This window comes from Salmo salar, chromosome 14 (genome assembly GCF_965601325.2).
Source record: "Salmo salar chromosome 14, fSalSal1, whole genome shotgun sequence".
NCBI classification, from domain to species: Eukaryota; Metazoa; Chordata; class Actinopteri; order Salmoniformes; family Salmonidae; genus Salmo; species Salmo salar.
The window spans coordinates 25,192,507-25,205,540 of NC_138304.1; the positions used below are offsets into that span (position 1 = coordinate 25,192,507).

A 13,034-nucleotide genomic window follows, 5' to 3' on the forward strand; every position below is an offset into this window, starting at 1 on the left:
TCAAGAAAGTGTGGCTATGTCTGATGCCACCAACTGGATTATGGATTATTGTAGATGGTAAATAGAATTTTCCTGTTAGACCTTGTTATGATATTCAGAAAGTATCAGAATCGTCCAACTAAGTGGTAAGACCTTAGTGGTGAAAGGGTAAGCTTCAACTTCACGACACTTCAACCACAACCTTTAAAAAGTTCGCAACCATCATCATTCCACTGATATATCCCTCATGGGGTTTTAATCAATTTTCTTGTCAGTCGGGTAGAAGTATCAATGAGTGTTTGTTCACCTCTGTGTATAGTTATTTGGTTATGATTGCCTGCTGAAACATGAATTCACATTTCTGTTACAGAATATTTTCTTGGAGGCAGGGGTCCTGCTGCCTGCTGACAGCCCTGGTTGCACTTAGTTCTTCAGATGTATCATGCGTTTGCCCAGGCACCCTCCTGCCTCCCCTCCCCTTGTCAACGTGTGCTGAGCTGGGAGAATCATGGTGAGACGGCTACAAGCAGTGTCTGGAACGCCCACTAGGGGCTGCACTAGTAGAGGAACAGCACAGAGAGATCAATACAGCACAATGAGAGAAAGCAAGGCGAGAGAGAGACAGAGGCAGAGAAAGAGAGCAAGAGCGAGAAGTATACATTGCTCAGCTTCCCCACTGCAGCCGTGAGAGGCAGAGAGAAAGGAGAGCTCACAACTGAGCAGCCGTAGTAACAACGGGGCTGACAGGTCGATACTTGGCTGAGAGATCGATATAGTCGCCAAAAGACGCTGGGAGAGTGAGAGAAAAACCTCTTGGAGATCAGTGTAGAGTGAGGGAAAGGGACCGGCACCAGAGGGAAGATAGAGATAAACCGAGGCAAATTTAAATTGTTCATCTGGCTGATTTCTCCAACTGGGTAAGTTACACTGCATGTTTAAATTATGGCAAAATGTATGGCAGGTGTAGCTCCTTTCCTGGCGGGGGTTTGGTTGAGGGGGGCAAGGTAACAAAATAATAGGGGGGCTTTATATCAATCAAAACATAACGATGAGAGCAGATGGGCCACAACAATATAAGGCTAATGACCCCCAAGCAGGGACTAAACAGTAGACAATATCAGGAAACTAAAACCCTCTAATGTTTTTAGACTTTGATCAAGCACTAGAGCAATTTCACATCTTAAATTCAATGATACTGATTCAATTTAACAATGAAACATTTGTTTTTCTGAAATTCAAAAGAACCTGCATATCACCAAAAAAATCTGTATTGTTCATTAAACCTTTTTTTACACCTAGTATGCTGCTCTGTACCTAGTTAACCTATATCATATTATATGGAAAAAATGTTATAAAAACAATACATCTATTCTCTATTATTACAAAACCTTATCAATGTTCAATTGATCACTTATGTGTAACATGTATTGAATACTGTAGATGTATAGCTTTTATCTGTGTGCCGTGGATACAATATGAGACATACTCATAACTAAGTTAATGTCAACCAAAGTTGTATGTCTCATTTGTGTTTCTAACCTGTTTTGGGGGAACACCATGAGCATAATATCACTATGTGTCTCTAATTATTACAAGTATTTCCTTTTTAGTATTCCCTTTATTAAAGTGTCACACATTTCACACTTATTCCAAATTACGCTGGATTCTGAGGCTTCTGAATGGATCACTTTGCAAGAAAAGCAGGGATTGTCATTTACAGATGTAGGATCTTAATTTGATCCGCCTGTTGCAGAAAAACGTGTAGTGTATTTGAGGTTTAAAAAGGCTTCTCAAGTTTGTAATTTCCACTTTTCGTTTCAGACTTGATTTTCCCTTACAAAAAATGTATCAACCCCTACAAAAAAATATCCATTCATTTATAATCCACATAATAATTCACATATCCTGTTGCTGCAGGATTATTTTCCTGCTCTAGCAAACTGGCTCAAAATAAGATGCTATATGTCAAATATTTACATAATTGTTCTTCAGAAAATATCAAAGGAACTCAATGTTTCATCTGCTGTTTACATGTGTGAAAAATATTAGTGCCTCATGTCAAAAACTCCTGTCTTTTAAGTTCTGCTTAACAGCAGATCTGTTAACCACCTAGTCACTGAGTCTGGATCACATTGTTGTCTGAACCTAAATCACTGCTATCGTTGTATTTTTGTTTATTTCTCCCATTCAAATCTTAGACAAGTATTATTGCTGTTTAATAAAAATAAAAAACTGTGTATACATCCAATTATTTTGTAATGCTGTGATAATCAGATAAGGATGTCATGGTGTGGTGTATCTCGATCTCCAGAAATAATATGTTTATCTCATGCTGTTCTTTTTTAAAATATACATGGCTATATATCTGCTGTTCCACTCGACAGCATCACCCAGCGAACGTTATTGTCATAGATTTCAGGTGTCTAATTTGTCGAAGTCAGCTGAGCATATTCTCCAAGGGGCAGAGAGTTGGGGGTTTGATGTTAGATATTGTACTGATATTATAATCTGGTGAGGGGGTGTCGTAGGACCTACCCTATCAGATGATTTACAGTGTACAGAAATCTCACACCAATGCAAAATACCTCTGTTGGTGCTTTCACTGTTGTGACTGTGAGATATAATTTGGTAAATTGTGGTGCCGAGAAAGTCTGGAGGTATAGAGTAATCTTTCTCTGTTGAGAGATATAATTTGGTTATTTTAGGCACTACCTTCGTGCTGTGTGCGAATTGGATATAGACTGGCTGTTAGTCTGGAGGTAGAAAGTAATCAGTCTTAGGATTCATCATACCTTACAGCCTCTCAATTCCCTTCTCCCCTGTGGCCCTGCGTCATTTGCCTGAGCCATGCTTTCAAAGGTTTTCCAAAGTCTCAAAATGTACATACCATTCTCTCTATTTCACCCACGGTTACATCTAACTTGCTAACCATACAGTGTTCAATGAATGTGAATATGTGTAAAATGGCTGGAAAATCACAAGGCATAATATGTCTGTGCCATATGTTAAGAGAATTGATAGAAAAACATAGTAACCAATTCCTTATGGAGTTGTTTTTCATGAATCATACTTAGAAATAGACTCATTCATTAGATTAGGTAACAAATATTCACATCATGCTCTTTCCCTTTTTCCCTTCAGTTTATTATACTACTCTAGAGCTCAGGAACGTTTTTTTTTTGCACTCTATGTGAATAATTAATATTTACCGTAGTGCCAATGGGTAGCCAAACAACACGATTATGTTAGTCTATGTGGTAATTAAAAATGTACATAATATTTCAATCCTGGGGATTTAGTTCCCTGTTGCGCCCAGCAGTGATTGTGTTAGGGAACTTTCCCCCATTACTCCTCATTATTCAGCATTCAAATGGAGATATTTCAATAATTTGCATCATCAATCAGATAATATATTCAAACAAACAGAGCTGCCAAAACATACCAATAGCCAGATCCACCAACATCTGTATCATTGTGTTTGTATTAGGCTCCTGTAATAAATATACTGACGTTGTGATTAACAGCTTTTTGAACAACAGAGCAACTGAGGACTGATAGTCTCTGGTTCCATCTATCATGAAATCCCATATTAATAAGACTTAAAAATATATATATATATATATATTCTAAAACTTAAAATCAAAGGTCATTAGCTAATGACAGTGGATGCATGCAATGCACAATGATGATACAGCATAGAGACGCTATGTGGATGCCCTGGGATATTCTACATCTTCCACACACAGTCTTGGTCATTCCTTTGTGGTCATCATGGTCCATTCTGTCATATTCTCAATCTGTTTGATAAATGTTCTATTGACCCTGCACTGATTTGTCTCCACCCCTCGCTGAGAAAGCCACACAAGCATTTCCATTTCACAATATCCGAGTATAGAAAACAGAAAACACAGAAACAGAAACACACAGACTCAGGCTGATGCAAATCTTCCTACCTACACAACCCTCTGTTTCCGTGGTGAGAGATAGAGTTAGAGCCCTTTTGAAATGTACAACGTCACTTATTATCATGCAGCTGTGGTAGCGTGGCTTTCTCTCCTCGCCAGTGGGGGGAGTTAAAGTGCATTGGCTTGTAGTGGTAGCCAGGCTTCTGGCATGTGGAGAAAAGCTCTGGAGACTGTCCTCCGGCGCAACAACGCACTAGTGTTGAATTTAGACCATGACCGTCTTCATTAATGCGTTTATGATGAATATATGAATTATGCAGATCTTATCAACGCTGTTTCTGTTTGGCTGGCTGCATACAGTAGGAACGTTCTGGGTGTGTGTGTGTGTGTGTCATCTATTCGAAAAGTCTGCATGCTTATTGAGCACAGAAACAATACCAGACTCAGATAAATGTTAAGTGACAGTGGGCGAGCAACAAGTCAGCAGTTTGGTGGTCGGAAGTCTGATCCGGCAAGATAGATTCTGACTGCCCACAGTTTGCTTTGAATAGCAGTGCTGAGCAGAGAAAATCTGCAATCGATGGAGGGCTAAGAAAGTCCACTTATATACTACTCACTGACAAAGAACATTTGTCTTATCAGCTCTGTTTGATCATGCCTGAGCTAACCGGGCAATTGATTATGCCATAAACCCAGAGGAAATGGGGAGAAAAAAACATCATAAATCAAATATGATTTACAGTAGCTGGACAGGAGCTTTTGATTAGCTTTAATGCTCCTCAGATTCACAGTGTATTACTGCTTGTGTAGATAGAAAGCCCAGAGAACACTAGAACGAAACAGCAATCAAAAGTTAGGAGGGATGATGATGATGATGATGAAGACCATCCATTTTCAGCTAAAAACTATTTGAAAGATAGGCCCACATTCGTTTTTCTTCTTTTTGCAATTTTTTTTAGGAAACTTCTAAGATCAGACGATAGAAAGTATAGTATGTAGACCTATACTCTTTATATTTGTTGAAGTATTTTTTTATTTTGATCTTCACACCATTCATGGGTTTAGGTCATCAGCCCAAGTTTGGCATCATTTCTGTGTAGCCTACAATAGGATGCTTCAAATAAATCATTTTGTGGAGAAGATACAGTATCTCTTTTACAAGCATTTGTCTAAGCAATTTAATTTTCATCCACCTTTCCTCCTCCAAACGTAAGGGAACGAGGAGGGCCATGCTAATGACTTCTCATTAGTGGGAGGGGAGATTGAAACTGAAACTGGATTTCTTCCATTTTCCACTGCGTCCATTATGCTGGTGTTATACTTTCTTCCTTCTCGATCCCTGGTCTGTTCTGGGAGATCACCTGCAAAGGTTTCCAACTCTTAGCTATACTTCTTCTCTGAATCAAACCTGTTTTTAAATACCAAGTGTGAAGAGCAACAGAGCAACAGAAACAGGATGTTTGCTGTAGACCTCTGGTCCATGCAGCCTCTCCAAGGAGGAGGCAAGCTTAAAGTTCAGTCTCGGCACTCCCCAGCATGCAATGCATGATGTTCTTAGATGTAAAGATATCTACCCAAGAGATACTGTAGCTGAAGGGTAAATATGTTTGGGGTGTTTAGATTCTCTTTCTCTTCTTATCTGTATTGCAGTATCAGATGCTACTTCCTAATAGCGTGTAGACAAATACCCAGCATGGAAGCACAGCTGTATCACTTCATTGCTTATCTAAATCTATATGTGCTTTAGGCCTATATAATGTGCAAACCAATCAGGATTGCACTGCCACTGACCCTCCCAAGTTAATTGATATGTGATTAAGGACTAAAGTAACTATTTGTTCCAGCAATTAGAGAGAAGGGTATCATTAACCTAATATGTTCTTATAGGTCACACATTTCCCATTCTAAGCACATGCACGCACAAAGTCACGCATGCACGCATGTACGCACGCACACACAAACAAACAGCAATTGTTCCATTTATCACACTAGCCATGGTACAAAAGTATGCAGGGCATTTCATTTGCTAGCATAATTTGAGTTGTTTCTATTTTTAGCCCCAAAAAGCTAAAATAGACGTATCCTAATGAATCAGATGTAGAGGAATAAGCAATTAGCAGAATACACCAGGGTACACTGTCTTTGTTGTCTGCAGTATTTTGTTACATACTTATTTTGGAAATGTGTTTTATTTCAGCTAGTGGCTGCCATTTACCCTTTGAAACCGCCTCTGTGTGCTATATGCTTAGTTTGCTTACACTAGTGAATCCTGTCAGGGGGCTTTCATTGTCGATGTCAAATCCTTATTGCCAAAGGACACTGTGTACAACAAATGTCCGTGTGGTTTACTGTGCCTGCATCAGAATGGACAATGACAAGCCAATGTGGAATAGAGTTATCACTGTCCCCTGTCCAGTGTTCATGTTTCTACTGTCTACAGTGTTGTTTCTTCTGTGTCTACACTGTTGTTTCTACTGTGTCTACACTGTTGTTTCTACTGTGTCTACAGTGTTGTTTCTACTGTGTCTACACTGTTGTTTCTACTGTGTCTACACTGTTGTTTCTACTGTGTCTACACTGTTGTTTCTACTGTGTCTACAGTGTTGTTTCTACTGTGTCTACAGTGTTGTTTATTGTGTCTACAGTGTTGTTTCTACAGTTTCTACTGTGTCTACAGTGTTGTTTCTACGGTTTCTACTGTGTCTACAGTGTTGTTTCTACTGTGTCTACAGTGTTGTTTCTACTGTGTCTACAGTGTTGTTTCTACTGTGTCTACAGTGTTGTTTCTACTGTGTCTACAGTGTTGTTTCTTCTGTGTCTACAGTGTTGTTTCTACGGTTTCTACTGTGTCTACAGTGTTGTTTCTACTGTGTCTACAGTGTTGTTTCTTCTGTGTCTACAGTGTTGTTTCTACGGTTTCTACTGTGTCTACAGTGTTGTTTCTACTGTGTCTACAGTGTTGTTTCTACTGTGTCTACACTGTTGTTTCTACTGTGTCTACAGTGTTGTTTGTACTGTGTCTACAGTGTTGTTTCTACTGTGTCTACAGTGTTGTTTCTACTGTGTCTACACTGTTGTTTCTACTGTGTCTACAGTGTTGTTTCTACTGTGTCTACACTGTTGTTTCTTCTGTGTCTACAGTGTTGTTTCTACTGTGTCTACACTGTTGTTTCTTCTGTGTCTACAGTGTTGTTTCTTTTGTGTCTACAGTGTTGTTTCTACTGTGTCTACAGTGTTGTTTCTACGGTTTCTACTGTGTCTACAGTGTTGTTTCTTGTGTCTACAGTGTTGTTTCTACAGTTTCTACTGTGTCTACAGTGTTGTTTCTACGGTTTCTACTGTGTCTACAGTAGACTATTGGAACAATTAAAAGCTGCTGTATTAATAATTTTGGGCTTCAGCAGCATCAGAATGGCTTGATACAAAGGACTTCCTGATGGCTCTTGGGCAGTGGTAATAATTACAGTTGTGGCGCTGATTAAATTCAACCAATAATTAAACAAACATCATTGAGAGCCCAACAATTACACTTTTCTCTGGGCTGCCTCACTCCCATCATCCTGCCTTTATGCCTGCCTGACTTTCTGGCTTTCCATCCCCCTGTAGCTGTTGGCAAGTTAGATAATTTTAATTCCAGTTAGACAGTGGTCGGACACATTGATATTCCGTGCTTTGTTGACAACCTTTACCTTCCTCTTGCTAGTTGAGACACGGATCAAAAAAGCAAACCTCATCTAAGAGGATAAATGAGGTTTGCTTGTGTTGGTGTTCTTTCAGTCGCTAGTTCTCCCCATCTGTGCGGGCAGATGGAGGACAGCTCTCACATAGCTATGTCTGCTGCCAACTCCTCTCCATCCTGCTCTATAGTTAAAAGGAAAGGAAGACTACTTCTCAGCATCACAGCTTCACCAGTATCTGTGTTTTGAGAGCCTGGTCATTATCTATCAACCCTGCTTGTTTCACTTGCTCGGTCAGTGGTGTGGTGATTATTCTGCTGAGGATGGTGAAAATTGATGTGCACTCATTGCAAAAGAGAGCTTCTGAGGCTGAAGCTTTAACATTGAGATACAAACAAATGTTGGTTGGCATAATATTTGAATAGATGGTAGTTGTGGAGGGATGACAATGCTTGCTTAAAAACTTGAAAAGTGTTACCGTGGGTATTCAGAGCTGGATAGAGAAAATCCATATTTTTGTTCTCTTGGTGACCACAGGTGAAAATATAGTTGGCTTTATTGTCTGAAAACACATTCTGTGTTGCATGATATTCAATACTTCTTGCTGAAAGCAGCAGGTTTTTGTAGAAAACCTGCAGCAGTAATCACTGAGGCATTGTAGATAACTGACCTTTGACTAGTTTGTCTAGAACAACTAGTTTGTCTACTGAACAACATCCATGTCTTGTGTATTCTGTTGCTTCCCCAACTTTCAAACTGGCTAAATGAATTTAAAAAGCATATCATACTAAAGTGGTTCTTATGATCTATGAAATCTAACAAATAAACCTCACAGTAGTTTGTTACTGTGAATGTGAGCAAGGACACCCTCTCCTACTCCATAACAGAGAACATGCTGTTGTACTTCTCTATAAAGCAGATTCAAAGGCTGGATGTGGTTTAATAAGTCACACCTCCCACTTCCAGTCTGATCATCAGCATTTAAAACCAGTCACACCTCCTCTAGTCAGTCTGCATTCATATTTATCATTACATGAGCCAGTTCACCCAGAGAGATCACACAATGAGCTATTCTTCGCCTCAGCCCAGCATTCAGTCAGTGGTGCACTGCAAAGGGTTTTCATAGAGCAGAGGAGGACATTGGGACTGGCATGGAGCTTTGTTCCAATCAAGCTATTTGGACAAATGTCAGACCAGCCTCAGAGAAAGAGAACATCTTTCACAGATCTAGTAAGACCAGCTTCAGTGAATAGAAGATATAGCAGTCCACTGGTAAAATACTTAGACATAGATGTTGAATATATGGATTAAGTTAAGAATTTATTTTGTGAAGTCCTTGGGAGCTAGTGAAATAAAATAGCATTTCCACTGATTTCACTCAATATCCATTTGACCTCAATGTGTATTGACTTTGTAGACTGAAGTGAGACAGTTAGGGCCCAGAAAAAAATACTACGACCTTTACAATATTTCCTTAGACATCATGACACACACCAGGCATTTAAACGCCACAACTTCTCAAATTCCTCCCCACGGAAAGCACTGGGTTGTTCTCAATTAGTGTCTCTTCATGCGTTGAGGTAGCACAGGTCAAAGAACATGATACAGGCCTGATGAAGTAGTTCTGTTGTTGAATAATTGACCAAGCAGTTCCCTCAAATTTAGACATATTAATCAATGAGGTACAAATTATAATGTTTTAACTTATGGGTGATTGTTCATATGATGTGTAGGCATACTTATTATTTGTGGAATAGGCTTATGGAATTATTGAAAGTGTTGGTAACCAGACATTGAAACCAGACATTGAAATCAGAGAGAAGTCTGTCTATGACGATAAGACCGCAACCATTTCAGAGTAGGCTGCAATTCTCTTCTCACTAGCTTGGGATGTCTTAAAATGAGGATCCCTTTGAAGTGTGATAATTCTAATTGGAATTGGCATAGCAAATGAAAAATAAAGGCATGCTAAGACATCTAAAACAAAACTGTTGTATGGGGAGAAAATGATATATTTGACAATAAGACAAGAAAGGTTAATTGGCTATTTTCTTTTCCAATTATCAGCATGAGTAATGTAAAAAATACATCAAAACAATAGCTGGTCTATACTATTTGTTTAACATTGCATATTGCATGGTGCTGAATTGTTTACTCCCTATGTTTACCTACCATAGTCACTCTAGCCAGCAATACTAACCATGTCCAACTGCTTGTCCATTAATCGGTGAATGTTCCAGAGAGGATGTGGAAGCAAGGAGCCATGAAACGAATTAGATAAATGTTTTCTGCGAATATTTAAAAAGGAATGCATGAACCTTATTGAGGCATTCATGCTTGAAATTGGGTAAAATCACATATTGGGAGGTACATGTAAGATCCCATTCGCTCCTATTGTTAACGCTGGAACATTTACCTTTGTCCTCTCTTGTAAGACATGTATGAGGAAGAGTCTGGGTCTGCATCCCAAATGCCACCACATTCCCAACAGTATGTAATGCACTACTGTTGACCAGGGCCCATGGAGCTCTGGACAAAGTAGTGCACTATATAGGGAATAGGATGCCCTTTGGAACATAACCTGGGATGACAACCCCCCCCTCCTCCCAACCCCCACCCCTGCTGCATTCTAAAGCTCTTCAAAGGTCAGTGATTTTCCCATCCTGTCTAGAATTTTCAATATACCTGTATGTCAGAGCAATAATATAATATAGAATCCTATTGGAGTGAGGAGACAATAGTATAAGAATATAATGGGATGGGAGGAAAATAGCTTTAGTGTTTCTATCTACTCCCTCCCCTCACAGCAGGATGGCTATGTGGTGTAGAAGAGCTTTAGAGGGAGTGTACGTCTCATGTACCTGTTTGTTGGGTTTCTCTTGTAAATATGTCATAAAGATATATATCAATATTTTATCTTCATCCATTTTGTTAATTTAGAATTGTCTACAGGCCATAAAACTCCCTTTATTGTTCTGTCCTCACGAGATTGCCTTTTTAATCTGGATGGTGACATGTAGTGTCAACTTCCGCGCTTTGAAATCATTCAATGTGACAATTTAACAGTGTCAACTCAAATGATAGTAGCGCAGCATACCCATGGCACAATTAAGCCAGAGGAATTGTAACAATCGATGACTTAACCTGGAGTTTGCCAGAAATTCCCGGGTTAGCTCTTTTTAAAGCTGGAGTAAGAGATGTAAGAGACTTAACCCAGCACGTTAATGAAATGTTGTTACTACATTGTTATTACACAGGTAACTAAGCAACTTCATGTAAAATATTATAAACACAATACCTGCATGAAAACAGGTGTAATATTAATCAATAATATTGATGAGTTATTGTGTTCCAGATAACACTATTGTCTCAGACAGTGATCAAGTAAAAGCTCAGAACGCACAACAACGAAGTGAAGCAGCACTCTTCACAGTACCATAATTAACATTTTTACAGACGCTCTTATCCAGAGCCAGTGCCTTGCTCAAGGGCACATCAACAGATTTTCACCTGGTCAGCTCGGGATCCAAACCAGCGACCATTCAAGTTACTGGCCCAACCTCTTAATCACTAGGCTACCTGCTGCCCTAATAACACATCATTCCTACACTTCATCACAACCATGACTTAATGCAATTTCTATTTGCATTTTTCAACTCTTGATAGCCGTAGATAAACGTCTATCTTCAAATCACTGCGTTTGTCGCAGCTCTCACGCATCCAAAATGTTTAACATCACAAGTTTAACAGAAATCCGTGTCCACGTTTGAATACTAATTCCCTTGTTCTTTTGTGTGAGGCTGCTGTTAGTCACAGCCTGTTTGACGCCACCGCTCCTCTCGTTGACCGGCTGGACCTACAAGTGCCAAGAGTCAGTCGCTCTCCCAGACTGAGGCGTGCCTTAACATCCCGGGGCCCTGGGCTGACAACACAGCCGCTCAAAAGCCAATCCATGTTTTTGTCCACCTTGGCCGAGACTAGGTGCTCCCATTTATCCCTTTGTGTTGTTAATACTCTACCAACTAAGCAGGATGTTTTTTGAACACTTACACTGCTCTAGTTTCTAGTTACTTAATTAATTTTGGGGCCACTGACTGCTCCAGCACAAAGTTGGCCCATGCCAGGCATATTGTAAAAACAACAAAAATAAGTCCTTGTTCACTGTGCCATATCTGTCAAGTACTGTATGTATGTGCCAGTATGGTGGATGGGGGTGTTAGTATCCCCATGCTAATACCAGTGTTCTACTTCTCCTCTAGCTCAGAGGTGTTTCCAGCTGGGATAAAAGACAACACCAGTGTGCAACACAGAATGTGACTGTTTAGCCTATGATAAACCAGGTCTAAATATTAGGCATATAAAGAGATAGGATCTGTATATTCCCATAGTGGTCAGTCAATTCCCCAGAGGCTAATTAAGACTGGAAAATATGTCTATGTTTTAGGTCACTGCGATGGAACACAGACAGTAGACTGTTGATGGGCCAATAGGTAGTGGTGTTACTTGCAGCCGCTGTGAGGGGTCTCTACCATAAAAGCTTCCCTGTTTCATTCAGCATTTTCCGTGCCGCATTCACAATAGTAAAATGCATTGTCATGTTCGAGCACTTGACAAGTGCCATTAACAGTTCAAATTCAACCGTATTGCGAGAAAGGTTAATGCATATGGTATACATTGCATCCCTATGGTTATAAAACCTTCAGTGCATCTGTCACTGGAAGGGGAGAGAGGTATGATTAAGTACTAAAACAACCTGAGTGTCTTGACCACTCAGCCCCTCCCCTGGCAGAAAGCAGGTGGCGGAGTGGATTAGTATTCAGTGCAACACAACATGCTCTGCCTTTTGGGAATAGAAATGTGCTCCTGTACTCCCGTGGAGTACGTTATAAGGCTCGTCAGCATGTAGCCTGTAGCTTGCCTCCCCCGTTTGGGGAAAAGGATGACTTATCAATTTTCGATTGTTTTTATTAAGGGCTACATAAACAGCACTCTGAGGCCAAGACATTTATGGTAATGAGGTGAATTTTACATAAAAGGTTTAAAAACTTTGCAGTTACAAGCACACAGAAAGTGACCGACCAATGGAGAAAAGCCCTCATAAAATGTTTTTGGGGTGTGATTATGAATGGCAACTATATTCACTAGGTTTTGCATAAAAATGAAGAATTGAGAAAACCACAAATAATGATATGATAAATTAGAATGGAACATGAATGAATTGAAAAAATATGCATTGTTTCTTTAAAATCCATTAAACCATTGTATTAATTTATTAATGACGTCCATCTCATTTAATCCACCATGTCATTTAAATAAAGTCCAATTCCACATCCTAAATCCCTACAATGCCTCTAAGTGCATTTCTTACGCTGTAGCTAGTTGGCATTTAAACATTTCTGGCATGAATTAATACCATAATGACATTTGTACAGAATTGCAAGATTATGAATGTGTTGAATAATACAATTTTAGA

General features: G+C 39.5%; 1 protein-coding gene across 3 annotated transcripts in view; it reads left to right on the forward strand.

The window, feature by feature from the left end:
- Positions 1-369: 369 nt before the first annotated feature.
- LOC106569075 (tenascin-R) overlaps positions 370-13,034 on the forward strand; it is a 127,519-nt gene continuing 114,854 nt past the window's right edge. For all 3 annotated transcript variants that reach the window (XM_045694089.2, XM_045694091.2, XM_045694090.2), the window contains exon 1: positions 370-896. The gene's annotated coding sequence lies outside the window, so the exon portion shown is untranslated. The remainder of the gene's footprint in view (positions 897-13,034) is intronic.